The sequence below is a fragment of the Euprymna scolopes genome, chromosome 28 (genome assembly GCF_053919585.1).
Source record: "Euprymna scolopes isolate OS-2025 chromosome 28, ASM5391958v1, whole genome shotgun sequence".
NCBI lineage: Eukaryota > Metazoa > Mollusca > Cephalopoda > Sepiida > Sepiolidae > Euprymna > Euprymna scolopes.
Genome location: NC_136509.1, coordinates 18,738,785 through 18,751,284, shown reverse-complemented (window position 1 = coordinate 18,751,284; position 12,500 = coordinate 18,738,785).

Here is a 12,500-nt window from a genome sequence, read left to right as displayed (position 1 = left end):
AAACTCCCCGGATACATTAGCACTAAGTAAACTAACTTGCACTCCTCCATCCCTCTAACATCTTTAACATGTCTGGTTATCTTCCACTTTGTCGTAAGGACTCTGACAGACGATGAACGGACTTGGAGTCTATATTCGTAACACTCTCCCCTGTTTTTAGCTAAATCGAATCTATGAAGGCTAGTTCTTTTATAAATTGGAAGAAAAAAGTTATAATCACGCAAGTTAGGGTTTAGGGTGAGATACATGTTTGCAATTTTATTTATTGTAGTTCCATGTTTTTCCTATTTATCATAATTTTCTCGTAGTTGTTTACGTTTCGTGATTGGCTCTTTCCTGTTATACCCGTCAGTGGCCGAGCACACCCAAGAAACTTCATGGAAACCGCGGCACGGTAAATGCAGAAGTACCAAAAATAACTTGGGTGATTTCAGCTAAAATCGAAACTCGCACCGATGTTCGCTACCATTTAAGCTATCCCGACAGATAGATAAGAAAGATTAAAAATTTAACCACTTCAATCTGTTAATTAATTTGTGCATGCGCAAAAGTAATAGAAACATGTCGGCAAGTTAAAATGCAAAATGTCCGTGTTATTCATCTATGCAAACGAAGATTGTACTCGTAATAAACCATCATTGGTGTAGGATTACTTTTTCTTGTTAATTTAAATGTTATGTGACCAGTAGTTTAAGAGTTTATCGGTTAAATATTTTGACATAGATGCATACATAAATCTACTGTTTTTTTTATATAAATTATCATATAACAAAATGTGTAAACCTGTAACAGATAAATTGAGTTTGAACACGAGCAAAAAAAACCCCAAAAAATACAACAAAAACCAAAAGCAAAAAAATACAACAAAAAACCAAAAGCAAAAAAATACAACAAAAAACAAAAGCAAAAAAATACAACAAAAAACCAAAAGCAAAAAAATACAACAAAAAACCAAAAGCAAAAAAATACAACAAACAAAAAAATACAACAAAAAACCAAAAGCAAAAAAATACAACAAAAAACTAAAAGCAAAAAAATACAACAAAAAACCAAAAGCAAAAAATACAACAAAAAAACTAAAAGCAAAAAATACAACAAAAAACTAAAAGCAAAAGAATACAACAAAAAACCAAAAGCAAAAAAATACAACAAAAAACTAAAAGCAAAAAATACAACAAAAAACCAAAAGCAAAAAAATACAACAAAAACCCAAAAGCAAAAAAAATACAACAAAAAACCAAAAGCAAAAAAATACAACAAACAAAAAATACAACAAAAAGCAAAACAAAAAATACAAAAAATGAAAACAAAAAATGCAACAAAACAAAAAATACAACAAACAAAAAATACAACAAACAAAAAATACAACAAAAAACAAAAAAAAACAAGAAAAACAAAAAATACAAAAAAATGAAAACAACAAAAACAAAAGATACAACAAAAAACAAAAAATGCAACAAAAACAAAAAATACAAAAAAACAAAAAATACAACGAAAAACAAAAAATACAACGAAAAACAAAAATAAAACAAAAACAAACACAAAAAAGGCAACAAAAACACAAAAACAAAAAGATACAAAAAACAAAAAGATACAAAAAACAAAAACAAAAATACAAAAAACAAAAAAAAATATAGCAAAAAACAAAATAGCAAAAAACAAAAGCAAAAATACAACAAAAAACAAAAATGTGTGTGTGTGCGCGCGCGCCTAGAAAGTGTAGTGGAGGTGGATCAATTTATAGATCGAAGAAAATAAAATTTGGAAATTCGATATTTATAATGGGGATGTAGTTGGTTGGCGTCCTTCTGTCTCGCAAGACGGTGGAGAATCGCGTCTGAAGGTTGTCATGTTGAGTGGTGGCAGACTGATGCGGGAGAAGCAAATTCTATTGCACTTCCCGCAGGGGTACCATCCGTCAGGCTCTGTCGATGCTGCTGCTCATGTTGCCCTCTTGCACCTGCGTCTCCTCTCCTCCCACTGTTCATTTCTTCTCTCCTCGTTCAGCCGGGTACACTTCTTGACTTTGACCCTCCAGGAGTCTGCAGCTGAGGATTCAAGGTCAGCAGGGTTGATGTTGCCGGATTTTAAGTCCCTTTTGCACATATCCTTAAATCTGAGAAGTGGTCTGCTGGCGGCTGAAAGCTCGCCATACAGGATGGGGAAGGTATAAGAAATCTACGGAAACCATTTTACAGAAAAAGAATAATTTGGGAAACTATGCATCATAGAAATTAAAGCGAACTGATAATTTTTTTTTTTTTTTTAGACATGTAATCATAAATGTGTTCACATTAATGATATAATTATTATTAGGATATTATGTTTTGAAATTTGTGTTAATTGGCAAAAAATGGCAAAAACGACAAGAAATGTTATAATTATATTAATTTATACTTTCAGAAATAACACGGATTAGAGGAGACGCCTGATTGGTTGATATTATAACTTCCGCCGGAAGACAGGGATTGCACCTTTGGCGGGAATTTGACTTTAAAGGCAGTTGCTAACAAGACATTGGACCGAACGGCAGCTCATTAATTTTGAACTTAATTATAGTTCTCTTTTAATCGTCTAATAAACAATAGAATTGACGACGAAATATGAACTTTCTAGAATTGGCGGGAGTTATACGCCTTTATAAAATACTAAACTACCCGTGACCCGTTGAGTCTGAAGTTATATTAGGCTATGGAATTAATGTATGAGCGTGACACTCGTGGCATAAAGAAAATAGTTTTTTGTGACATAACAGAAACATTTCTATGAAAGTATATTAAAACGAAAAAAGAATATCGATAGATTTTATGAGTCGTTCTGTTTATAGCTGGTTATTTTTGAAAAAAAAAACTCAAACTTACAACCATTTAATGATAAGTGGTTTGCCATATTTATAGGTAAATATACCTTTAACAAATACCATAATACTTAAATAGTTAAATTCAAATCTTGATATAACTTGTTTAAATGAAATTGTTAGTTGAAAGTACAGAATAGTTTAAAAAAAACACTCTCCCCATGTTAAGAATGGCTTTTTAAATAGAAAATGGTACTTTTTTTCATTTATTTTAAACAAACATTTATGACCCAATGGGTCAAATATATAATTAATATGTTAATAATAAGGCCAAGAAAACTAATTAAGACAATGCGGAAATGAACGATGTAAAAAAAAAAAACAGAAACTATTAACAATTGTTTATTTGGAACGCGAAAAAAAAACTGGGAGGCTGAAAACGTACACAATAAAACAATACGTTTTATTGTCGCGTTGATTATTTTTTGTAACGCAATTAAAAAAAATATATTTTCGGTGTTATTTATTTATGTTGGTAGTGTAGAAGAAAATGTATGAATGTTTTTAAAACGGTCTATTAAAAATGGAGAATAAATTAAAAAAAAGGCAGGCGGTGAGTAAATCACCGTTGTAAAATTCTCTTATGGTTATCAACGGGTTAAAGTAGATTTATTTGTAAGAGAATTGCGACAGTATAGTTGTAATACAGAATAGTTGCAAAACATCTCCAGCCTCCGCATGTTACACAATAATTTCTAAATACTTTCGTTAATATTTCAGTGCGCAGGTCAAATTCTGCAAAAGTAACAATTTGAGTTTATTTGTTTACGCTGTTATATGGGTTTATGTTTATGTGCGTATGCGCAATCGGAAGTCGTAAACTGGATGTGGGATTACAACACCCGTTACAAGGTCTTTTGAGTTTTATAATTATATATATTATTATGCCAGATGCTGGAAACTGAACAATTGATTAATTATCAAACTGTTTATGCATGCTTATTTTCTCAAACTAACATGTCCACAAATGACATAACTACCCAGCCCGAAAAAGCCGGCTAAATTAGCCCTTCTTGATTTAGCAAGACGAAACGAAAATGGAGACCGTCCAGCAGGTAAGTACTTGTTCTTTATCTCGGGTTATTTCTGGCAAAAGGGCGATAACTGTGTTAGTTAATTTCTCTACAAGGCTTCAGGATTTGTTTGTTCTTTTCAATGTTTTTTCAAGGGCAATGAGGGCTTACCCAATTCGCCTCCCTTATTAGGCGTAAAAGTGGTTTATCGCCTAAGATTTACCTACCGACGAATGCCGACGAAACTGATTGAAAGAATATTTATACGTTATTCCTTATAAATTTTTGGGCACTTTTGTAGCACTCTGCTATACATTAAACCTCGACCTTGTGTCACATCTGACCTTCGAGGAGAGGTTAATGAATGAAACCATCTATGCTGGATAAAAATTGATGACTTATATTGTGCTTATAATTCGTAATTCTATTCTTCGTATCGCCCGCATTGAGGATTAAACCTTCAACCTCCGGAAGAGTGTCAATGGCCTTCGGGACAAGATCAAAGTGTAGTATCTGTTCCGGCAGATGCTGCACTTAAGATAATTTGTACCAGTCAATGGAGGGGAAACCCTCTATACTGGGACAATCGCCTGGGTAATACCTAGGAGGTCCACCCTCCCAGGCCTTGCCACCGGGCTTTCCGGTGGGGCAAGTTTATTGCTTGCTGCCTGAGGCGCCCCGACCGGGGAATGCCGACGGGGTTACTCAGGCAATTTTTAAAATTGCAGGAGTGCCCCTCCTTTAGGGGAGCCTGCGGGGTTCCCACTTTCCGGCCTTGTGCCACATTTTGCTGATGTGGGCAGCAAATAAATATCAACCCTCTATACTGGGACAATTATTATTTTTGGTAACCAGAGTGACCCCTTTTAGGGGAGCTGGTTTTTACCTCACATTAAAAACGGCCTTGTGCCTAATTTGCTCAGTGGGGGAGCAAATAAATACCATCTGTTCCGACAGATACTGCAAGTTATGACTAGCTATGACTAGCAAAGACCAGATGTGGGGGCAACCCCACATGTCTGACCTTTAACCAGCTCCCATTTCCCACCTCTCGGGAGCTGGTCCCCTTTTCCCCTTCCCCCTCCCTTCACTCCTCACATTAAAAATCGGCCTTGTGCCTAATTTGCTCGGTGGGGGAGCAAATAAATACCATCTGTTCCGACAGATGCTGCAAGCTATGACTAGCTATGACTAGCAAAGACCAGATGTGGGGGCAACCCCACATGCCTGACCATTAACCAGCTCCCATCTCCCACCTCTCGGGAGCTGGTCCCCCTTTTTCCCTTCCCCCTCCCTTCACTCCTCACATTAAAAATCGGCCTTGTGCCTAATTTGCTCGGTGGGGGAGCAAATAAATACCATCTGTTCTTCAGATGCTGCACTTCTATTTCTTGTTCTCTTTCGGTGGAAGAGAAATCCTTCACTACTGAGACAATTTTTATTTTCATACCTTTTCTCCACGTTAAAAAACGACCCTGGTGTCTAACTCTGTCCCGTGGGGAGGCATAGTAAATAGGTACAGTAAATCTACAAGGCTTATAGGCTTTGTTCTTTTCAATGTTTTTACAAGATGTTTAAACCGAACGGCAGCTCTTTAGTGATCCTCTATTTTGAACTAAATGATAGTTCTTTTTATAGTCTAATCAACAATGGGATTGGCGAAGAAATATGAGCTCTCTGGAGTTAGCGAGATTTATACACATTTATCATGCAAGCACAGTAGTATTTGAATATATGGTTAAGTGGCAGTTTTAATCGTTTAGAATTGATTTAAAGCTTCACCGCAAACTCATTTTTCGACCAAATTTCAAACAATTATTACAGTTTATAGATCACCTTCTCAGCTATATTGTGGAAAAGAAATTTCAATTTTCGTTCAGTAAAACAAAAGTTATGATGAATTTTCTGGTGCTCAGAATCGTAAATATGTAAGGAAGTGAGCGACGCTTTTTTATGACTGGTTTCCATAGCAACCACGTCGCTTCAGCGACTACTGTTTCTAATTCATTGCTGTCGCTAAAAGCAAGTAACAAGTGAAACAGAGAATAGAAGCATGCAAGGGAGATAATTGAGGGTATTTTATTGAAAGCAGACGAGTGCCGTACATTGTTATTACATATGTGTTTATGGGGGCAAAAAAATAAGACAAATTAAACAAAAATCAAGCGAAATTATTGGAAGTCTGGAATAATCATGGATTACAATAGAAAAATGCGAGCATGAAAAGTAATATGGTTATGCTTAAACATGGAAAAGTAAAGAACTAGTTGTTTAAACTGGAAAAGAAAAGGACAATATATTCTAGTTAAAAATATAGTAAATCCATAACTTAAAATATTGCAGCATTAAGAATTTTTTTAAATTCAATTTATAACATTATATAATCAATTCTTATATTTTTTTTACTATTTTTTACTAGAATATCGTGTCCTTTACTTTTGTAGTTTTAACAACTAATCTTTTACTTTTCCATGTTTAAGCTTAACCATATTACTTTTCATGCTCGCATTTTTCTATTGCTATAAAATATTATTATGCCAGTTAGTGGAAACTGAATAATTGATTAATTTTCAAACTGTTTATGCATGCTTCTTTTCTCAAACGCAATAACTACCCAGCCTGAAAACGCCAGCTGAATTAGTTCACCTTGATTTAGCAAGACGAAACAAAAATGGAGACCATCCAGCAGGTAAGTACTTGTTCTTTATCTCGAGTTATTTCTGGCAAAAAGGGCGATAGCTGCGTTAGTTAATTTCTCACAGATTGGAGTCAAGTGAAAATAAATCTACAAGGTTTTCAGGGTTTATTTGTTTGTTTGCTATTTTCAATGCTTTTTCCAAAGGCGATGAGGGGGTTACCCAATTTGCCTCCCTCATTAGGCGTAAAGGTGATTTATCGCCTAACATTTATCTACCGACGAAGTTGATTGAAGGAATATTATTATGCCAGTTAACTAATCGATTATTCAAGTTCGATTATCACACTATTTCTGCTTCTTTTCGAAATCTAACGTGTCAACAAACGACATTACTACCCGGCCCCAAAACGCCAGCTAAATTAGTTCACCTTTATTTAGCAAGACGAAACCAGAACGGATGGAGACCCTCCAGGAGATAATTCCTTGCTTCTTTATCTCGGTTATTTTTGGCAAAGAAGGCGATAGCTATGTTAGAGTTAATTTTTCACAATACAGCTAGCTTTCGTTCACACGCGTCAGAGTAAATACCAGGAAAAGATCAGCTCCTGTGTTAAGCACAAAATATTGAATTGTCTCTGTTTTTTTTTTCAAAATATTGCGGAGGTATATATTTCAGAGGTTTCTGATTAGCTGAAAGAAGTTATAGCTATATGATCTTATCCAATCAAGAGTTTTACAAGTATTTTAATGGTGGATTCTCTGACGAACTACAAGCCCTTGTACTCCCCTCGACGAAAATACCCCCGACAAACTCGACAAGCATCGAAGTCCCACCCCTATACAGTTGAGATCCCTAGATGTAAGAAAGCCTTTTACTCTAATAGCTTCTTCCCCAGAACTGCAGGACTTTGGAATTCTCTTCCGGTTTCCTGCTTCCCCAACTGTACTGACATGCAGAAGTTCAAGTGTAATGTGAACAGACATCTGCCCCTAAACTCCCTACATAGTACTCCTGCAACTTAGCTCCCTGATAGTAGCCCCCTACAACATCTACAAGTGGCAACGGGCCTTGTTTGGGGTGAAAATGTAAAAAGAAGAAGAAAAAAAAAAGAGTTGATCTATTCAAACGAATTGGCTTCTGCTGCTTAACGAACAAGTAAATTATCTTATTTCATTGTCTTTATTGTTGCATAACGAGCATGTCTCTTACAGTGTATGTATAAATGTAAGCTTTGCGTTTTCTCTCGAGCAATCGAGTGTATAACTAGTTTTATCTATCGCCTTTATTTTCATTGTATTTTAATGACACAAAACGCGCGTCGGAAATACGCTGTGTTTATCTAATAAACGACAAATTCTTATTGTCTATGAAAAACCTTATTCGACAAACGTCTAGCGGTGGCGGCGGAGAGAGAGAGGGGGGGGAGAGAAAGAGATGGAGAGAGAGAGAGAGAGAGAGAGGGAGAGAGATGAGGGGGAGGCAACAGACCACTTCGTAGCGGGTGTTTCTGACCTCCGTAACTATCTGCCCGATTAACGTAAAAGCATTTGTTTTCATTACGATTGCATAATTCTGCATCTATTGTTCCTTTGTTTAACATGAGCGTTTCCGACTTGCGTCATAGGTCAGAATCTGGCACGCTTTCTTTCGCTTACTCTTTATCGGGAACTCGTTTGTGCCGCCATATGCTTGATTCAATTATTTGACATTATCTTCAATATAAAAAATTAATTTTTCTTAGCTTTTACATATTAAAAAAAAAGCATATGGATTCTACTGAAACTTTATATGAACTATATAATATATATATATAGTAAGTTATAAAAATATATATGACAATTAAGCTACACGGAATATTCTGCGTTCCATCCATGCTAGGATTCGTCAGACTTATGCGAAGAGTTGTGGTTATCATACTGTGTAGCTTAATTGCCATATATATTTTTATAACTTACTACATAACTCTACCTATTTATTGAGCACTGCTGATGTTAATACTTTAAGTTTACGCATAAAATTATACTTTCGTATATTAATTTATGTGATTAAATGAAGTATATATATATTCATCTGCCTTACTTTTAATGCTACTATATATATATATATATATATATATATATATATATATATATATATATATATATATATATATATATATATATATATATATATATATATATATATATATATATATATATATATATATATATATATATATATATATATATATATATATATATATATATATATATGGCATAATCACATTGACACACCGGTTCTCGCCAGATCACCGAAGTTAAGCAACATTGAGCCTGGCTATTACCAGATGGGTGACCATTTGGGAATTCTAGGTGCTGTATGTGCTTTCCGCTTATCTCGGCATTGTTTCCAGTCGTCCTGAACCTCCATTTGCTACTGGTATTCAACACTGTCGACTCAGGAAAGGTGTGGTTGAGATTGCGCAACGCTTGCCACAAAAATTTCACGCGCATGCATCGTTACAGTGGGTATCCATAATCTGTCATGACTGACGGAAGCCTTTATATATATGTAAGATGTTTCTTGTGATTTTCTTCCGTTTTTGAGACGTTTTCCAGACACATAAAATTTTCATCTGAAAAGTTATCTTTTGAAGAGTCAGCGTTTATAATTTTTATGATCTAACCTATAATAAACACTGTCTTAAAACATCTGCGACGAACATTATAGACTAGTACGGGCTTTTTATTTGGAACTTGCTTTTAAAAAGTTTTGAACCGTCCAACTTTTTCTCTCTTTCCCTTTATATATATATATTTAATTATTATAGTAAAAAAATAATTATATATATATATATATATATATATATATATATATATATATATATATGATGAAAATAATGGAAATAGTATTCCGACAAAATAGAGAAAATAAAAAAGGAACAAACCGTATTATGTGTTCACCAACGTTTCGTCTTTATTTCACCCAGAGGAAGTCTCGAAATAAAGACGAAACGTTGGTGAACACATAATACGGTTTGTTCCTTTTTTATTTTATATATATATATATATATATATATATATATATATACACACACACACGGTATACACACACGGTATACACACACATGTACGCATATACATATATGTCATCCACATACAGTACTGTTTCGCAGCTCATCTTCATATATATATATGTGTGTGTGTGTGTGTGTGTGTGTGTGTGTGTGTGTGTGTGTGTGTGTGTGGGTATGTGTGTGTGTGCGCACGCGCGGATATATAAGCATATTTATTTCTTAGATATATTTGCATTCTTTCTCTCGGCTGTCGTCATGAAGACATAGAATCTATAGAATTCTTGTATTCCCAGCTTCATTTTGAGATACATTTCCTTTTGCGAAACCAGAGAGACATTCCATCTATAATTTACAATTGCCAGAGGGTGACCAGGTGTTTCTCGACTGACCTGATTAGCATCTTATTTTTTCGAAACAATAGTTTACTTGCTTATCGTGCCTATTTTACGGCAAACCAACCAGTTTTTGGCATAATCTAGTATTATTATTTATAAAACTTTGTTCACTTCGAAAAAGGCGTGTTGCCACTGAATCGTAAAGGGCCTACTGTGATAGGCGCCAGATTTATAGGGGGATAATTTAAGTAGCACGCCGGGCTCTAAAATGTGAAACAATTAAAATTTTAAACATTTTATTCAATAACCTAACAAATACTATAGTGAAATAAATAAATAAATAAATAAATAGCTGTGTTTGGGTTACAATCCACAGAAGTACGAAAAAATTGTCAAAAAACAAATAAATGTTATCAAAGGAAAGATAAGTTACTTTTCAACCTAACTGGATAAGTTTTTAGTGTTTTTATTTAATGTAAAATGATTTTTTGGGTTCGAAGAACAAGTAATATTGAACCCTAGCGAAGAACGGGGAAAAAATGGGTACGATGTCTTTGAAGTCTCGATAATCATCCAAAATAAGAAATAAAACAAAATAGTGGTAGAAACTTACCCAATAAATGTCACGGAAACATTTATTGGGCAGGTTTCTTCCAACATTTTGTTTTATTTCTTATTTTGAATGATTATCGAGACTTCAAAGACATCGTAGCCATTTTTTTCCTGTTGTGCTATAATAAGCATGTACAAATGCACGTATTTAAAGAACATAGCTACATTACCAGCAGACAAATATACATACGCCAACGCAGACTTTCTATCTGGGGAAGTTGTTGAGACCGAAAAATGTGAAAATTATTGAAAGAGAATGAAAGGAATGCATATTATTTTTTTCTGAAAACTCGCATCAAGAATTGGCTTAAATGGCTGCCAAGGCAGATTTGCTATAACGCATAAAGAAATAGGAGAAAATCATTTTACTTCATTATTACAGATTGTCTTCCTCTGTAATTGAACTGAACAACAATTTAGACGAGTTTGATGAACAAATAAAATTTATACTTTAAAAAATATACTACTCCAAGCAATAATAATATCCAACATCACGACTCAAACCTTATTAATTTTTGTCATATTTAGAAAATAAAAAAATGAATAAGAATTACGTAATTTTGTCGGAAAATAGCGGTTCACGTAAAAGTCGTCTTTTCATTAACAAGATCTTAGTGTTATTAAAAATTTCAATAATTTACAAAAGATAATATTTGCTTAACCTCTCTTTGTAATATGTTTTTTTTTTATATTATAAAGAAACGTTATGGACACACTGCATGCGTGTGTGTTAGTTAAAGATCAGAACAACATCGATACCGTCGGTTTCAAATCCAAACAAAAAGGACGAATATCCGGTCGCCTATGTCGAACTCTCTTTAGCTTTCTGCCCGGAAAATGCGCTTTACACGCTGTAATTTTGTGTTATTTACATTACCTGATCTTGAATGAAAATAAAAGTAATTCTTTTTATTTTGAATAAAAACAAAAGATTAAATGAAAGGAACTGCAGAAATAACGTTCGACATCAGTTGATTTATTATTGCTACTGTTTGTACCTTTCATTTTGAAATGCTTAATCTTTATTTATTTGTTTCAAATCTATATAATATAAATGTCTTACATGGAAAATGGGCTGTCTCCTTTCCATGTAAATAAGAAGAACATTAGATAAGTGAAAATGAGATTAGGATAAGCCGAGACTCGAACCTTGTAAGCAAGGTTAAGAAGTGAAATGTTAGAAATTTAGTCTAGTGTTAAATTCTATTAGAATAGTTAAATATTGTTTATATTGGGAAAAGAGTTGATTGTCCATTCTTTTTTAAATGGAATATTAAAAACGTCTACTAAAAGAATGAACAGTGCAAAATAAATTATATTGTTTAAAAATAGGTTAGATTAGAATTGAGGATTCTTTTGTTTGTCAAGAGTGTGTTGGACAAACACACGAAAAAGCCACGTGAAATTAGTCACGTTTGAAAACACACTTCTGACGTCATAGACAAAGGGGGATTTTCAATATAGGATCTAAGAGTTAGTTAGTCAGAGAGAGAGAGAGAGAGAGAGAGAGAGAGAGAGAGAGAGAGAGAGAGAGAGAGTTGAGAGAGTTGGGCAGTCAGTTGGCAGTCAGTTGGTCAGTTGATGAGTTGGAGTCAGAGCCCCTTGGAGGCGAGGGGAGAGAAGTAAACCAATGTAGCCATACCAGTTGAATTCCTGACGTCATCGACCAGCCGATCAGATTAATAAAGAAGTCATCATTATGTTGTGACTGTTGTCTTGTGTCATCTTTCATCACGAACGAAAGGTAATCGTGTTTATCATCAATTATAATGAACATTGTGTCAACCCTTCCAAGTTATGTGTCTCATCTCCTTCATCACAAGTAATGTCTATAAATGCCTCATCTCCGTTGTGTTAAGAGCTGTGCATCATATCACCCTCTCCTCTAATATGTGTTAAAAGAACTGTAATATATATAAGGTCTTCTCTCCCTCATCATCACTATCGTTATGTCTGTATTACATAAGTCCCGTTATATGTGTGCCCCAA